The sequence below is a fragment of the Rutilus rutilus genome (assembly GCF_951802725.1).
Source record: "Rutilus rutilus genome assembly, chromosome: 17".
Lineage (NCBI taxonomy): Eukaryota > Metazoa > Chordata > Actinopteri > Cypriniformes > Leuciscidae > Rutilus > Rutilus rutilus.
The window spans coordinates 13,877,888-13,885,446 of NC_140230.1; the positions used below are offsets into that span (position 1 = coordinate 13,877,888).

General features: G+C 34.9%; 1 protein-coding gene across 1 annotated transcript in view; it reads right to left on the reverse strand.

Moving 5' to 3' along the window:
- spmip4 (sperm microtubule inner protein 4) overlaps nucleotides 1–5,388 on the reverse strand; it is a gene marked incomplete at its 3' end in the record, with an annotated part of 70,131 nt that extends 64,743 nt beyond the window's left edge. Inside the window, exon 1 of the mRNA XM_084386014.1 lies at nucleotides 5,303–5,388. The remainder of the gene's footprint in view (nucleotides 1–5,302) is intronic.
- Nucleotides 5,389–7,559: the final 2,171 nt, after the last annotated feature.

The window sequence follows — 7,559 nt, forward strand, 5'->3', positions numbered from 1 at the left end:
ACCTTATTCTATTTAGCATTACCTGAAGGATGTAAGGATCTTAGTTACTTATGAGACAGAAATCTGAGACGTGAATTGTGAAATATTAAATATTATAAAATAGCTGCAGCTATTATATATACGACCAATCATATTAAACAGAGACATGGAGAATTATTTAAATAACTTGAAATTTTGAGTTCATAACACTTAAAATCTTACATTAAACTCAACTGTTTAATTTTTGATGCAAAAACTTGCTATTATAAGTAATGTTAAAGGAGAACTCCGGTCAATTTTAACATTGAGCTCATTTTTTTGTACATTTGGAGTGCTGTCAATACAGAGAACAACGACAAAAATCGGTGTTGCCTACACCGAGTTATTCTATTTTTAAAATTTGCACCCTATTGACTTCAATGGGGCAAGTAGTAAGCCTGCTTTTTAGCCTCTTAACATCCTTTAAGTGTCATTACAAGTGCACAGAAAATGTGAGTGATTCCTTCCGAGTGAACACGAGTGGATCTGACTGCAGTAGATGTTAGAGATATTAATAAAAATGAAGTCAATTCAGCCAGCGCTCATACCTTTGTTTACATCCTGTTTTCGGTGGAAGGCCATAGTAATCGATTGTCGAGTTCACGCGCATAGGTTTAGTACCTATGATCACGCGCGTGAACTCGACAATCGATTACTATGGCCTTCCACCGAAAACAGGATGTAAACAAAGGTATGAGCGCTGGCTGAATTGACTTCATTTTTATTAATATCTCTAACATCTACTGCAGTCAGATCCACTCGTGTTCACTCGGAAGGAATCACTCACATTTTCTGTGCACTTGTAATGACACTTAAAGGATGTTAAGAGGCTAAAAAGCAGGCTTACTACTTGCCCCATTGAAGTCAATAGGGTGCAAATTTTAAAAATAGAATAACTCGGTGTAGGCAACACCGATTTTTGTCGTTGTTCTCTGTATTGACAGCACTCCAAATGTACAAAAAAATGAGCTCAATGTTAAAATTGACCGGAGTTCTCCTTTAAGTTATGATAACTTGATTTCTTTATTAATGACAACATTGGGGTTTACAGTGTGTTTTCTATTATAATATATTTTAAAATGTAATTTATTCCTGTGATGAATTTTCAGCATCATTACTCCAGTCTTCAGTGTAACACGATCCTTCAGAATTCAGTCTAATATTCAATAATTTTGTATTTATTATTAATAAATAATATATTTTATTATTATCAATGTTGAACACAGTTGGTCTTGAAATATAAGACTTTTGTAATATTATAAATGTCTTAACTGATATTTTTGATCAATTTAATGCGTCCTTGCTGAATAAAACGTCCTCGTTCAGTTGCGACACAGATTTTACACTGGAAAATACAGTGCCAAAATGGTTCATCTTGCAAAAGTCAACAAAAATCCCCTTAAAACAAAACATTTATAAAAGTAGTTGTATGCCCAACAATTCACAATACTATTAACATAACATTTATTGAATCTAATGAAACTAACTAGTAAATGCATAAAAATGTTATTGTTTGAGTATTTGGTTGAATTTTGATGGTTTCATGCTTTAAGTTTAAGACAATCATTCGCATGAAAAATTGTGGTTTGTGATTCTGATTGCAAGTGAACCCGTATTTATTATAGACCCGTATTTTCTTTTATCTTGCATAGTTTTGTTCATGGTTTTCAAGGATGAAGTCATGCAAACTATCCATCTTAATTTATCAAGCCTCTACCAAGTGACAGACGAATTTGTGCCAAAACACAGAGGTTGACTGGACACATGACATACACAAGAAAATATACAGCGTTTTCTCCCTTTTAAATTGATAAGCCTATTTATTATTCGATCCTAATTAGACACGATTCCACAGTTGCAGTTAATTGTTTGCAGCTTTTTGCTTCCCTGATCTTCCTGAGATATCTAAACTAAACTGGAAATAAAGAAATAAACTGGAACTAACACACCTGAATTTTTCTCTTTTTAGATACAGAAACACACGCAGTGTTCAGTCTTAATTGGAGTGAATGAAAGGATTGTGTGTGGGCTGGAGGAGGGAAATGAGTGTAGTGTTCTGCTGAAAGTGATCCCTGTCACACACAGGATGTCTGCTCACTCTCTCAAAAGCCTCCATCACACACACACACACACTCAATTTATATATATATATATATATATATATATATATATATATATATATATATATATATATATATATATATATATATATATATATATATATATATATATATATATAAGGAACTGAGGACCTAAGAGAGAGGCATCAAAATAGAGAGAGTGGGACAGCTGCCGATTCCCACAAAGTCTGTTGTTGCGGGCAGAGCGGACTGGAATTCCCCCATTCATGTATGTAAAGGCACCCGCAGTCCCCGTAATGACTCGCAATGACCACGAAGCCTTTATAAGACTTCACTATATCAACAATCTCTCATTGTTGCCATTCTGCACACATTCGTGCAAGCCAAGCCAAGCCAAGGAGACATTTCTCTTCTCCAAAAGACAATTCTCTCAGAACACTCATACTCACACACATATACAAACATAGAATATTAAAGGGATAGTTGACTCAAAAATGACAATTCAATCATCATCATTTACTCAACCTCATGTCATTCCAAAACTGTATGACTTCCTTTCTTCCGTGAAACCAAAAAAGAAGATATTGCAATTCCAATGTTGGTCAAACTTAAATTAAACAGTAGGGCAAACTTAAATTAAACAAATGAGTTCAATCAAATTAACTTTTATGAGTATTTAGAACTTACTTTTACTTTTGAGTTCACAAAACTGACACATTTTAAGTAATCTGAATTGTTTCACTGTTTTGAGTTTTGTGAACTGCCTTCTTTTGATTTAGACAAACTTCAAATGAACTGAAACTGGGCTAGGATTTCTATTTCCCATGCAGAGTGCTTTGTCATGGCATTCGAAAGGGAGAGTAAATGCTAAAATGAAGTGTTATATAATGTTTTTTTGAGTAAAATGGGAGATTTAGATGTGTTTTGCTATGTTAATTTAGAAGAGTTTCTGTTATGTTGGGTTTTTGGGGGGTTCCTATCTTGGTGACAAGTGGAGCATGAGCTTAGTTTGAGAAGAGGTACATATTAAATGTTCTATAATGCTGTACTCATTCAGCAATTGCTATGCTGTGCAAATGCTATCAAAGCAGTGTGTTACTAATTAGCAAGTTAGCATTTATTGAATTAACTAATTAAAGCTAGCCAAGTTTCCACTGCTAAAAAAATTAAGTTGAGATTATAATAATTTACAAAATAAAGTACAAAATAAAAATCTGCAAGGTCTGCTTAAATTTTGAATTTCTTAACTTAAAAATTTGATGTAACCATTTTTTTTTAAATATAGTTTTGCCATCTTATTCAGGTTTACTTTATAACATCTTTTGAGTAAACTATCCCTTGTCACATTTTTCATACAAATGTAACACCCTAGCAAACAAAAATATATGGAATGTTTTAGCTGGATATTCATCTAACAATTTTTTTTAATGACTTTTTTTATGTTTAGAAAGAATATTTCATAACATGTAACACCCAAAGTCCTTTTTTTGTGCTTTTATAAAATCTGTATAGGGATTTGGTGTTTACTGAAAAAACGCAGTAGTAAACAAATGAAGAATAATGCTGTAGAGTTAGTAGGATTATACAATTAGAAGTTTGTTGTTGAACAATCTGAATCAGCTTAATGAAACTGAAGACGTTCACAAGTTTTGGCACTGTTTTAGCACTTAGTACAAGACTTGTGAAACGGAGCGAGAGGGAGAATATTATTCCAGGGTGTTTTGGCACCAGAAGACAGCTCTATGAAAGGTTACCCAGGTGGTCTTTCCTCAACTCCTCCGTCTCTCCCCCAGCAGAATGTCAGTTTCAATTCCCTGGCTCAATCCCCCAGTCCCTTACCCAAATCATCATGTGAACCTCAGATTGCTTAAATATGGGCCCGTGAATCTGATACTCTGTTGGGTTTGGAGTCTTGACGGAGGTGCTGAGAGCCGGCTGATGAGGGGGCCCAGCCGTCCGCCATATTGCCGCCCAGTATGCCGTGTCATGTTCTCTGAACAATCGCCCGTGTCCCTCTAGTTGGGTAAACAACAGAGGCTGTCAGCCGGTGTCAGGTTTGGGCTTTTCAAAGCAAAAGAAGGAGAATGACAGATGACTGCTCTGAGTGTAGCCGACACTTTGCTGATAATGGCGATCTGAGTGCTGATATGGAGAGGCAGAGAGCGAGATATACCCGGTAAAACATACAGAACCCACAGTTTTAACAAACACACTGCTGGGAAAGACTGCGAGGCGCTTTCAGTGAGATTCCCCGGCTCGCCCGACTCTCTGATTCTTCCGTGGTGGAATTTGACATGCGTTGAGGTTGAATCACATCCACAATAGTGAGTTAGCAATGAAAAGCTGAATTCAAGGCTCGTTCAACCGCATGAAATTGAGAATAAATAAATGAAAGAAGTAACTGGCTAGAATGGATATAAGCTAAAGTAGGAGCGAGCCAATAATCAGTAATAACAATATTTGTTTGAGTAAGTTGAAAGATACCTTATTCCTGTGTTAAGAAAAAGTAATATTTTATAATGTGATTCACATAAAGTGTTGATTTACACAATGCATTATTATTTTTTTTTTTTAATGAACCCTTAAAAAGTACAAATTCATTTTCAGGTATAAAATTTTAAATAGTATAAATTGGTGGGATTTATTGTGTGCCTAATTTGAGAGCAATAATAGCCTAAGTAATAACAACAATATTATATGTTCAAATAAAAAGATATTTTTTCCTGTGTTAAAAAATAATAATATTTTAGTCATTAAATTTTTATTGGGTTCACATAAAGTGCTGATTTAAAAAATTTGAAAATAAATGTAAATTAATATTAGTAATTATATTATTGATTGTTCAATTCAGTGATTTAATTTTAAGATGGTTCACAACGAGCTGGTTTAAGCAGATTTTTACAAAAGGAAAACTCTTTTTTCACTGTCCATCCGGAGTAAATTACAGAAATAACAGAGAATACTTTGGTGATAGAAAATCTGGTCAGTGTCAGCTGCGAGATGCACAGATGAAGGGACCATATTTAATGTCAGCCTTTCGGATTCCTTGGTGTAAATCAGCTGACCCTTTCACAAACTGCTCGATGAATTAAGCTCCACAGAACACTTTCATTAAATTGAACTCAAACTAATCTGTTCAGGGTTCATGGGGTTGACAAGCCACAAAAAAAACAACATGTCTGACACGGCCGGCACGAGCGTACCTGTAACCTGAGCCGAGGGACGGTGGCGTGCCAAAACTCGGCAACCCGCATGCAGAGAAAGAGTCCAGTTAGAGCGGTTCCCCACCCCACACATCAGCTCTCGAGTGCTGGCCAGGCCTGCACAGTGGGGTCCCTCCATCTGGACACATTTCAACCCTGACAGGAGCCATGGCTGCATTAATGAACGTATTCACATATGGCCCACTCAGGACTGTCACTGCTGGAGATGGAGAGCAGACTGGAGGACTGGACTGTGAGTAGAGAGAGAGAGAGGGAAAAAGCGAGAGAAAGGGAAATCTGTGAGTTTCCTTAAAACACAGAACTCTCGTTCTATAGCCCATCTGTCAACCATTATGGGCCCGGCCATCAGCTGAATAACAGAGCTCCTCCTATACATGGAATGTACAGAGAGAATCATTTTTGTTCAACATAAATTATGCATGTTGAAATTACTAAAGATGTATTCTGAATTAAAAATTCAAACTGATGTTTATATGACATGAAGCATTTTTCAAATTCATATCATTCTAAGCTACATGTTGCAGGTCTAATTGACAAATTTGAGGTTTTACATATAATGGTTTAATATGCATTTTTTTATGTGCAGTGATGAATTTAAAAAAAGAGTTTTAATCCTTAAGAACTTGCCTTGATTTCGTGCAACCTCACAAAAACTTGCTTTTGAACAAGAGTCTTGAAGCTATAAATTGCACATGTCAAAGGAGATATAAAGTTAATAAGAAAGTATAAAGTAAACGGAGCAAATGTTAAATACACATTAACACATGTAATGAAACGTTTTATAAGTTATCTCGTAAAAATAAAACTTTTTATGAGGAACAAAACAACCACTGAAAATGGCGATGCCAAGAGATTTATGGATGGATAATAGCGACCTCTTGTGGGCCCACTAAGAAGTGGCAGGGTTTAACATCAAATACAATATTTTAATTTTAAAACGTCCAGATTTTATGTCTTCATTTTATAATTTTAATATATAACATATTAAGTCAATAAAAAAGTAATGAAGGTAAAATATAGGAAAATGCTAGTAAAAGCTATAAAGGAAAAACTTTTGTTGCGGAAGGTACACAACCACATAGACCTATTTCTTTCATTTTAAATCTTTAATGCAATTGGGTGAAAAACTCAACCAATCCGATTTAACCTTCTCTCTGATTGGAAGGTGGAAACCTGTCAATCAATTAGAAAATAGGAGGAGCTTAAGTTGTACACCGAAACCAATGGTCAGTAACATGAAAGCGTCCTAAAGTAAAGAGCTCCGTATTATTACCTAAAGCTCGCTCAACTACCCCGTGCAGACAGGTTTAGATGCAATCCTCGATTAATATTACCATCGTTTTTAATTACATTATTATTAATCTTTTTTTGCATTAAAGTGTATTTATAGTCATTTGACGCAATAATGTGCTATTTTACACTATTTTAACAGTAAAAATACAATTATTCCAAAACAAATCAACAAAAAGAATTTGCGATGATAGAACTAGTCCATCTAAATATACTAATTAATACTAATATTCTATATCCATATGGTAATTTAATTTGAGCCATAATGCAGTTGTACCCTGATTATATATTTATATATTTTTAGATAGGCTATATAACTATAGCCTAGATAAGACAGGTAAAATAATAACAACAATAATAATAAAGTGTAGTAGTATAAAACTAATAGAATTATTCTTTGGCCCTGAAAGTAGGCCTTACTTTAATTCTAAAGTAAGAATCATTTAAAAAATATTTTCAGTGTCTTCTATGAGATTTTACACGGATAAACCATGAATCACTAAACTCGAGCTGTAGGTTTTAGAAATGCACATAATGAGTGGCGCATGCGCCCTCCAGTGTCCTTCGACTACATTACAATTGTGACGTCAACACAACACAATGTATTTCCTTATCTACATAAAGTTTATAAAGCTAAAGTTTCTATATATACAATAAATCACTAACGTTCTTTTTTAACTAACAAAATCATCTGACATTAAAAAACTGCAACTGTTGCCAATATGAGTGCATCGTAATCAAAATATATTACAGTAGCCAATTCTAATGGCGTTTTGCGCTGCATTTTCTAGTGTCAGATTAAACCCTTCCCTAAAAAAAAAACCGTCCGTGTGCGCAGAGAAATTCAGCCAGGTCTTGCTCTCGTCTCGGGATGCGCCTTTAAGGATTCCTCCCCCGGTTTCCTGAACTGACCTCTTCCCTTTGAAACCACTTCCTCCCCTTCTCC